The 10,120-nt window shown below is 49.9% G+C and overlaps 1 long non-coding RNA gene across 1 annotated transcript; it reads right to left on the reverse strand.

The window, feature by feature from the left end:
- Positions 1-606: 606 nt before the first annotated feature.
- On the reverse strand, positions 607-6,859 carry LOC135981516 (uncharacterized). Its single transcript, XR_010598568.1, has 2 exons — positions 6,412-6,859; positions 607-1,736 (listed from the first exon to the last, which is right to left on the reverse strand). It is a non-coding gene; the product is annotated as an uncharacterized LOC135981516 (long non-coding RNA).
- Between the last annotated feature and the right edge of the window lie 3,261 nt (positions 6,860-10,120).

Here is a 10,120-nt window from a genome sequence, read left to right on the forward strand (position 1 = left end):
TTCATAAGCTAGCTGCAGCCTCTCTAAGTACATACCTAGCTGCTCCGAAGGGACTGTACTCAGGATGGTGAGCTCATACTGCCACTCACATCACAGTGGCTACGCTAGCTCAATAAGAGTCTGTGGGTATGTCTCCTTGAGCTGGAAGTCACAGCTTTGGCTCAAAACATAGCCATACAAGCCATTGTCTCTTAGGGTATCTTCATTCTCCTCAGGGTGCCAGGAGCCAGTCTGCAATCAATCACAGGTTACAGCAGCCCTGAAGACTGCCTTAATTTCCATATTAGCTGCAATGGCCCATATCCCCAGTGATTTAATGGGCCAATACCCTAGACATAGGAATGAACTTGGCAGAAAAAGGAGTGGTGCAGCTGTACTTGCTAGGGATGTTAGTGTAGAGGGTCATATGGATGCTTTGCACCTACTTTATACAGTCTGTCAACATAAAGTGCCAGTGTAACCATGAATCGCCCCCAGATATTGCCCACAAAATTTAACATTTAGAAGTTGAGCATGATGGAATGATAAAACTGTACTATAATGTAAATCCAGTAGGTGGTGCTATGTGTAACACTGTGGTGACGACGCAGGAAACAGAACGCCAGGTTTGTTGGTAGCCAGAGAGCTTTACAAGCCTCTTGCAAAAAGCCTCCCAGGAAAACTTTTCCTGGGGTTTTTATTTCTCTCCTTGCTTTGTTTACAACACTTCTTAGTGGTTACATTTCATGCGCGTAAAAAGGCCAGGCAGTATACATGCACATAAGATAACGAACCCATCTCTTGAGCGCGTGAACACCAGCTGCGAGGGAACAATCAAATCAGCCAAATAAGTTTCCCAAACATAGGCGCTAGAACAAGGTCACTCCTGCGTCACTGCCAAGGGAACAGTTTGCCGTTCTTCAAGGCTTGTGATTAGGGAGGAACACATTCCTACATCCCCTCCTATTTTATTTTATAGATGCAGTATTTAAACAAAGCACTCTCGCAGGGTAGCATACACAATGTCACTAGATTGGGTATACACAAACAAAACAGCAAAGTAAAACGTCAAAAAATCAAAACTAGGACCCCATACTATAAAAGGGTCTTTATCCACTCTAAGGGTGGCTATGACTAGATATAATCCCACCAAGGAGGAAAAACGTCCTGGTGGATAGCTTAAGCATAATATTTCAGCATATCAATTTGCTATTACATGCAATTACTATTATCAGTAAGCTTAAAACAGCACATTTCTTTCACTGTCTCACATCCCAGATGTTGCTGGGTGGTTTACAGACAGGAACAAGGCAAGTACTTAACAGACCTTGCATTTCCGGGGCAACGGCCAGGCAGAAATCAGATTGATTTAATACTTCTGCCAGGTGGACCCAGGTGTTAAACTGCAGCCGCTGCTCCATCTGGGGTTCGCCTTGGCAGCCAGGGGCCAACAAGAAACTCCCCAATACACACAAAATAAGGAGTGAATTAGCATTAAGACAAGCTAACAATGTCACAAGGTAATTTTCTGCGGTAGGTTCCAGCTGCTGCTGCACTCGCAGCTGCTCGGCCTGCAATGAAAGGGCTTTAACCTGTCCCCAGGTTATGCGCTGCGGGGGCCCCCGGGGGGGGCGCTGGCGAGGACGCTCGGGATCCTGCAGATGTAGGTTGAACTGTGGAATGGGGTTCGTCAGTCCCTGGTGCCAGGCCATCGCCGTGCCACGGGCGGACGTTACGCGCTGGGACCCACAACGGACCTGTAGGAAGAGAAACGGCAGCATGCCCCCGTCCCCACGTTATAAGGGGCACTGGGCCATGCCACTGAGGGTCTGGGGCCTTGCGATATTTAACAAAGGGGCGGGGCAAGGCCTGGTAGCTACGAAAATGACATTCTGCTGCAGAGTAGTTGTCAGTCAAATTCAAATGATTCAGGGTAAAAAGCACTGCAGCCAGCCATTCCTGGCGGGGAGGAAGGCCTACGGAAATCCCCCCTTTCTGTTTTTGGCGGACCAGGGCTTGTTTGAGCGCACGGTTGGCCCGTTCCACAATGGCCTGGCCTGTGGGGTTATACGGGATACCAAACGTGTGGACAATGTCCCACGTGGTACAGAAGGCGGCAAAGGCCGAACTACAGTAGGCGGGGCCGTTGTCGGTCTTAAGATGGGACGGGTGACCCATGATTGCCATAGCGCGAATCATGTGATTAATAACATGACAAGAGGCCTCACCCTTCTGGGGGGTGACCCACACATAATGGGAAAAGGTATCTACACACACGTGAAGATACTGCCAGGGGGCAAAGGGAGGGAAATGTGTAACATCCATTTGCCAGAGCTGGTTAGCCGAGGTTCCACGAGGATTAACCCCTACCTCCGGGCTATTGGAGAGAGAAGCGCAAAGGTCACACTGGCGAACAATGGCCTGCGCCTGATGCAATGGGAGAGTGATCTGCTTGGCAAGGGCCTTGGCGGACTGATGAAAAAAGGCGTGGCTTTCGATTGGGGAGGAAAAAATTGAGGCCACCGATTTGACCGCCTGGTCGGCCACCGCGTTACCTTCTGTTAATAGGCCCGGTAGTGTGGTGTGACTGCGAATGTGTGCCACAAACAGTGGGCTAGAGCGGGAGGAAAGGAGCTGTTGCAGGGTAAGAAAAAGGGCCAACAAATTGTTATCACAGGAGGGCGACACATAGGAACCTGGAAGAGACTTAAGAACATTAGTAACATAAAGACTGTCAGTAATCAAATTAAAAGGGTCATCCTGGAAACATCGGCAGGCCAGGATGACAGCAGCCAGCTCTGCGCGCTGTGGGGAGCGCTGAGGCAGGGTAAAGCGGACTTGCCAAGTGCCTTGCGCCTGCCAGCTGACCGCACCTCGTGTTGGGCCGCCGTCCGTAAAAAGGGTAAGTGCATCCTTAATGGGGACGGTTGACAAAGACGGACGGAGGTGAAGGCAACGTTGTTGTAGGAGCGAAAGACGGGGGTCAGGGGGAATGTGATATTTAACTTCCCCGACATAGTCAGCAAGAGACAATTGGAGGGTGGCACTGCAAGAGACAGCGCGTTCCCAGTCTTTAGCCGGGATGGGGACAACAATGGCAACGGGGTCCCAACCCAAGAGGGTGCGGGACCGTTCTCGCACTTTAAAAATCAGCTCTGCGGCCTGTTGAGGGAGTGTCTGAATAGTATGCGGAGGGGAGTGGGTCAAATAAATCCATTCAATTAAACGAAGACGCGCTGCCGCCCCCTCCTGGGCGAGGACAGCTGTCGGTTGTGAGAGTGTGGGAAGCAAAATGGCAAAAAGGGGCTGTTCCCTTTCTCGGCGGTCGACCCACACCTGGGCCAGGGTCTGGTTAATGAGGGTGACCGCTTGGCGCTGTTCCTGGGAAATGGGAATAATATCTCCGGGGAGGCGGCCCTGCCGAAGGCCAGAAAAAAGAGGGGACAGCATGGAGGTAGTCAGAGAGCAAAAAGGACGAATCCAATTAAGGGATCCCAATAACTGTTGAAGCTGTACAAACGTAAGAGGGTTGGGCAATACCAACTCGGGACAAACTGGACGGGCATATGACTGGAGCATGCGGTGACCAAGATACAAAAAGGGTGGCTGACGCTGGATTTTGTCCGGTGCCACAACCAGGCCACACGCCGCAAGCTGGTGGCGCAGTTCGTCCAGCCAGTCATCAGGGAGGACGGGGTGAGCCACCAGGATGTCATCCATGTAGTGGTAAATTAAGGCATCTGGGTGTGCTGCGCGGAAGGGCCGTAAGGCCTGCGCAACAAAATGCTGACACAAGGTGGGACTATTCAACATGCCTTGAGGGAGCACATTCCACTGATAGCGTGGAGTGGGTTGGGAGTGATTCAAAACCGGAACGGTGAAGGCAAAACGCACCCGGTCCTCAGGGTGCAGGGGGATGGTAAAAAAACAATCCTTTAAATCTATTACAAATAACCGGTAATCACAGGGGATAAGGTTGGGATTAGGGGTACCACACTGCAGGGGACCCATAGGCTGTATAATTTTGTTAATGGCGCGAAGGTCCTGCAGGAGGCGCCACTTGCCAGATTTCTTTTTAATCACAAACACGGGGGTATTAAAGGGGCTAGTAAACTCCTCCAAATGTCCTGCCTGCAGCTGGTCATTAACCAAGTGCTGGAGGGCCTCCAGCTTTTCTAAAGGAAGCGGCCACTGCGCAACCCATATGGGCTCGTCAGTGAGCCAACGGAGGGGGAGGGCCGTACGCCTAATCATCAATATGGATGGTGGCAGTGAACTGTGTTAATAAATCACGGCCCCACAGGTTGAGGTGGACGGGGAGAATGATAGGCCGGATACGGGCGCGGCGGGTGCCTTGGGGCGCCCTAACCTCCAACCATCGGGCACTTCGTTGTGAGTCCTGCGCCCCGCCCACACCCCAAACTGCCGGAGCCTGCTCTGTGGGCCAATGGGCGGGCCACTGCGCAGCGGCAATGACGGTGATGTCTGCCCCAGAGTCGATAACACCCTCGAACGGCTGATCGTTGAGGCAGTAAATGCGTTTGGGTTGGGGTGCTCCAATGTCTTTAACGACTGCTGCCACTTGTGGGTGAATAGTGCGCTGGTCGGTGGACCCGAAGCCTCCGGTTCGGGGAACGTCTCTTCCCCCTGCCGGAAGGGAGTAGGGCACAAGTATGAGTTGCGCCCAGGCATCTCCCTGAAACAGCTGTTTCGGGAGATGACTCCACAGTTGAACATGGATAATTCCACCATAGTCCGAATCCACCACCCCAGGCACCACAAACAGGCCCTGCTTGCTGGCGGACGAGCGGGGTAGGACAAGGCCCACCATGCCCTCCGGCAGCGGGCCCTGATTCTGGGACGGCATGAGGAGGACCTCCCCGGGGAGAGTGATATCCATATTTTCCTGATTAACAAGGTCAATCCCCGCACTGCCCCTTGTGGCGGCAGGGGCGTCGTGCACGGAGAGGGGCGCGGCCTTGGGTCTCGGGCTGGTCGCAGGCCCGCCTACTAGTTTCCCGGGGGGTTGTCTCGGATAGCAGCCAAGACCCGGCTGTCACCCCCGGCCAAGCGACACTGCGCAGCCCAATGGTAGCCCTTTTTGCATTTCGGACACAGCGTGCGGGGCCTCTGGTCTGTCCGGGGCTTGGGTTTGTTTTTACACACGCCCCCCCTAGGGGCCCGACACTCCCGCCAAAAATGTCCAGGCTTCTGGCAGTTAAAGCAGTTCCCCTGAGGCTTCTGCCCCTTGTGCAGGGCAGCTGCCAGCAGGGCCATCTGATGGGTCTGAGTGCCTACGTCAGCACACGCCTGCAGCAATTCTGCCAGGGTATACCCGGGGCGCCCGACCACTGCCTGCATGGCACGGCGGCAGTCTGCATTGGCATTTTCGTAAGCCAATTTTATCATTAGTTCAGTCTGGGCTTGCGGGTTATCAATCTGCCTCTGGACTGCCTCTTGGAGGCGGTCAATAAACTGGTGGAACGGTTCGGTGGCACCCTGCCGAGTAACCGCAAAGGACTTAGAGGACTCGCCTGCAGCAGGGACCCTGCGGAACGCTCGACGGACACACTGGCCAATGATGGGAAAAGCTACCCGGGGCGTGCCCACCGCCTGCTCGGGGATGCCCGAAAACTGCCCGGTGCCATATAACTGCTCAGCGAGATAGGCCCCCCCACCTTGTGCTGCTGCCGCAAGCGCCTCTCGCTGGTACTCGCTGTCCCACACAACGTATTGCGCGGGAGACAGCACCATGCGACACATATCTTTCCAATCTTGGGGGAGCAAGAAGTAACCGTTTGACACACTTTCCAAGATCCCCAGGGTGAAAGTGGACCGCACCCCGGTCTCACGAACCGCCTTGCGGAGCTCGCGCAGAACCGAGTAGGGGAGAGCCTCCCAGTCCACTATCTGCCCCCCATTTCCATTATCTCGCCAAGAGATGGGAAACGCCTCGAACCCACACTTGGATTCCTCGTCGGTCAAGAGACCGGCCTCACGTGCTCGCCGCACCGCCGCGGCGACAGCGCCCCCCCGCCCGACCGGTAGGCAGGGGGGCGCCGCCACGGGCGGCGGCGCAGGGAGGGTCAGCTGTGGGCAGGAGGGGGGTGGCCCATCACTTGGGGGCAAAAGGGGGACCGGCTTGGGGCTGTCTGGGCCGAACCCCTCCAGTGCCTCCTTACAGCGCTGCCAGAGCAGCAGGCACTGAACTGGGGCACGGGGTTTACTATACAAGGTGATCCCAATCCGTATCCAATCAGAAAGCTGTAATGACCCGCAGTCCGGATACCAGGGGCACTGGCGATCTATTTCCCTTAGGAGGCCCTCAATATGAGCGACCGGGACAGCGACACATGATCGCTGTCGTATAATCTCTTGTAACTCTCTTGCGTGCTCCTTCTGGGCACTGGAAAGTTTCCCCCCCATACTCACGAATAAGGGGCGGCAAACAGCCGCGGGCGCGCTCGGCGTATCCAGCCGGTGAGTAGAGGGGTATCACGTCGGGGTCACCAGCTGTGGTGACGACGCAGGAAACAGAACGCCAGGTTTGTTGGTAGCCAGAGAGCTTTACAAGCCTCTTGCAAAAAGCCTCCCAGGAAAACTTTTCCTGGGGTTTTTATTTCTCTCCTTACTTTGTTTACAACACTTCTTAGTGGTTACATTTCATGCGCGTAAAAAGGCCAGGCAGTATACATGCACATAAGATAACGAACCCATCTCTTGAGCGCGTGAACACCAGCTGCGAGGGAACAATCAAATCAGCCAAATAAGTTTCCCAAACATAGGCGCTAGAACAAGGTCACTCCTGCGTCACTGCCAAGGGAACAGTTTGCCGTTCTTCAAGGCTTGTGATTAGGGAGGAACACATTCCTACATAACACATCTTACCTGAAGTGGCAATAGCCATATTTTAAAGTTTAGTGCACTGCTGGGTATCTGAAAGAGAACCCATGTGTGGTATCTAGCTGTGATGGAAACTGTAGCCAGTTCATATCTGGATAGAAGCCTAACCTGCTAGTAGCAGCTCTGAAATCTACTGTGCACAAGGAGTACATGATAATAAGGGCAAGGAGTATTTGGAACAGATCTAGTGTGACAGTTGAATTGCATGTTACTCGCAGGGTTCAGTCAACCCTTGATGGGGGATGTGTAGCTAAAACTCCTCACAACTAAAACTGTCAAAGGTTTTCATGACCTCATGTATGGCAGCACTTCCCATTATTGGGACAGGCAGATATTGTTGTAACTTATTTCTAAAATAAAAGCATCTGTACCTAGGAAATGTTCATCTCCAGCAATAAGATGAACAAACTACTGTTGGCCACAGCTGTTGAGAACTATGGGATTACTTCACTGAGGGTCAAGTCAATATTACCTTTTGGTCCTGATGCAAGTCAGTTTGCTAACCTGGATTTATACTGTGAATTTGAGGTTCAAGCAAACATCAGAATTCATAGTAATACTCAGGTGTAGTCACTACGCTTTCACCTGCTGTTGTGCAAGAAACTGGGACAAAGTCACAAATGTCATATATATATATATAACTGCAAGTTGTCACAGGTTCATTGACAGCTTTGCCAAACCTTTCAGTGAACCTGACCTGAAGGTGCAGTTTGTAACCAGACAATTTTGGCATGCTTTCAGGTTTAATTTTGCTCAGGTATTCTAGTGCTTTAGAGTCCAGATTGTGCCTGGCCTGCCCCTTGTATGGTTGCACATGAGGTGTAGGTGGGGTGAGTGCCAGAACCCTTCTTCATTCACCTCTGCGTGGGGTGAGGCACATGTGCAGGTTTTGCACATATCTTAGCACATGGACGGTTCCCAACTAATGAACCCTGTAGGTGCTAGCCTCCACAAAGGAGCTCAGAAGTGTGAGGAGGCAGGACTATGCGTTAATCACCTCTAGATCAGCAACAGAATTGGCTAGCTGCAGGGGGCTCTGTTTGCTGTACTTTCCTGAGGGATGGTTCAGCAGAGGCATTTTCTTTATTCCAACAGAGGTCTTGCCAGAATGAGGTGGCTCTGTGCCATGTGACTTAGAGGCACAATCTGTCAGTAAGTGGGATATATATCAATTTAGTATCTCATATATCCTCTCTTTGCTCTGCCGGTAAGGCCACTGAACAAGTCATGCCCATCTTTGGGTGTTCTACCACTCAGGGGTAGTTCACCCAGTTCCTATATAAGCCAGTAGGTAATAAGCACATCTGAGCCCTTATGATCACACATCTTTTACTGTTAGTGGTAGCTAATAGATTTTCTGAACTATAATTTAGTTTTATTTTTGTGCTGATAGAAAAATACAACAAACACCTAGACATCAATAAATCCCATTGAGCTATTCCAGGAGGTAATCTCACAAGTTATGCATTTTTAATAAGTGAAACAAATGTTTTCCTGACCAGGTTGGTAATAAAACATTAAAACTACATAGGACCAAAATTCTGTTCTCAATTGTGTGGGAAGCTTGTGTTAGTGGTAAATGCATGTGGATCACAGGACAGAATTTGGCCTGAAGAAAGGTCAAAGTCACAGTAATAGACTGCAGCTGATCTCATTCCAGTTCCGTGTGACTTTCAGATCACATCTTTGGCATTTCCGAACTCAGTGACACTTATGTAAAAACAAGGTACCATCACATCTAATCAAAACCAGATTTCAGTAGCACTTTCAGCAGAGAGGATCATGACTGAACAGGTATGGAAGTTAGAGAGGAAAGTAGTTGGGAGATCATATGCCCAAACCTTGTTGTGGAAAGACTAACAGGCCAGACAGACTGAGGGAAGCACTATGAAGAGACTTCAGTTCACACTGCTATAAGTCTGGCATCTTTCCCACCTACTAAATTTGCTCAAGCCAGATTATCACCTTTGCTCACACTGGATTCAATCCTGTAACATACTGAGCACTTCCAGGAAGTACCAATTTATCTAAATTCCACTGACTTCAAAAGCTGAAGGCACCCAGCACCTTGCAGGATTTGGCCCATTCAGTAGTTGAGTACCCTGCAAGTTGTCACTGATTTCAGAGTAAGGTACTGAACATAACATAGGGTGGCAAAATCTGACCATTTATGTTTGTATAATGCTTTGAAACTCTAGAGAAAATCATATACTTAGTACTATTACAACTTTAAAAAACTTACTTTAAAGAGAATGTATAAGCTGCTCCAGTGAGAGGACACACTCAGATCCTGCAGGAGATCTCCTACATGGACTAGGTTTTAAAGAAATACCTAAACACATGCAGGGATTCTGGACAGGCTTAACAGCATATGAATTACTGGATGTAAAAGAAAAAGTCTGCGGGTAATGCCACTGGCCTGGCTCATTTACACATTGTTTGTGTTTTGTTTTTTTAAATCATTTCAATACTCAATAAGCCCACTTTTACTGTAAAGCTAAACATAATCACTGCTCAAAGCAAGCTGCCAAATAGGTTGTGAACTTATCTTATTGCAGACCCCCACCCCACTCTCAAACAACTTAAACACATCTCCCTGCTGAATATGGGCTATCGAATTACTACTGAAGTGCTAGTGCCTGTTACATCCTGTTCTCCAAGAGATCCTATAGGAAAAAATACATCTTCCCTAGAACACAAACACTCCTTACAGAGAAGCACTGCATCACTAGTTTTAGTCTCGCCATAAAGACAAAAGCTTTTAAAAGGTTGAATTGGGCCTGCGTATTTCAGTTCTTCTAAAGTTTAATTTGGAGACTAATCTACAGAATAAAGTTTCTCTAGCAGCCAGTCTAACAGATACAGTACAGGTCTGTCTCAATATTGGATTACTCCAATATCCTATGTTTGTATTATCTCTTTTGAAAAGAGCCACAGATGGCAGCATTCCACCATCTCCTTCACTATTGGATTCTTAGAACTCTTAAGCATAACAATCAGAGACTAGACTGACCTCTTCATCACCACTATCACAGCTGGATTTTCCACAGCGGTCACGTGGTCACACTGCAGTGTTGGAAGTCTTCATCTGAGCACACCCTCTTCAGCTAACACCAGATCATTATCCCTTAAATTTCACTAAGCCTTTCCTACACGTTTAGGAGTTTAGGAATTCTATTTTAATAGTCTTCTGCATATTCTCTCAATGCCAGAAATTTTAATTTAGCTACTCTCACGT

Source organism: Chrysemys picta, chromosome 2 (genome assembly GCF_011386835.1).
Source record: "Chrysemys picta bellii isolate R12L10 chromosome 2, ASM1138683v2, whole genome shotgun sequence".
Lineage (NCBI taxonomy): Eukaryota > Metazoa > Chordata > Testudines > Emydidae > Chrysemys > Chrysemys picta.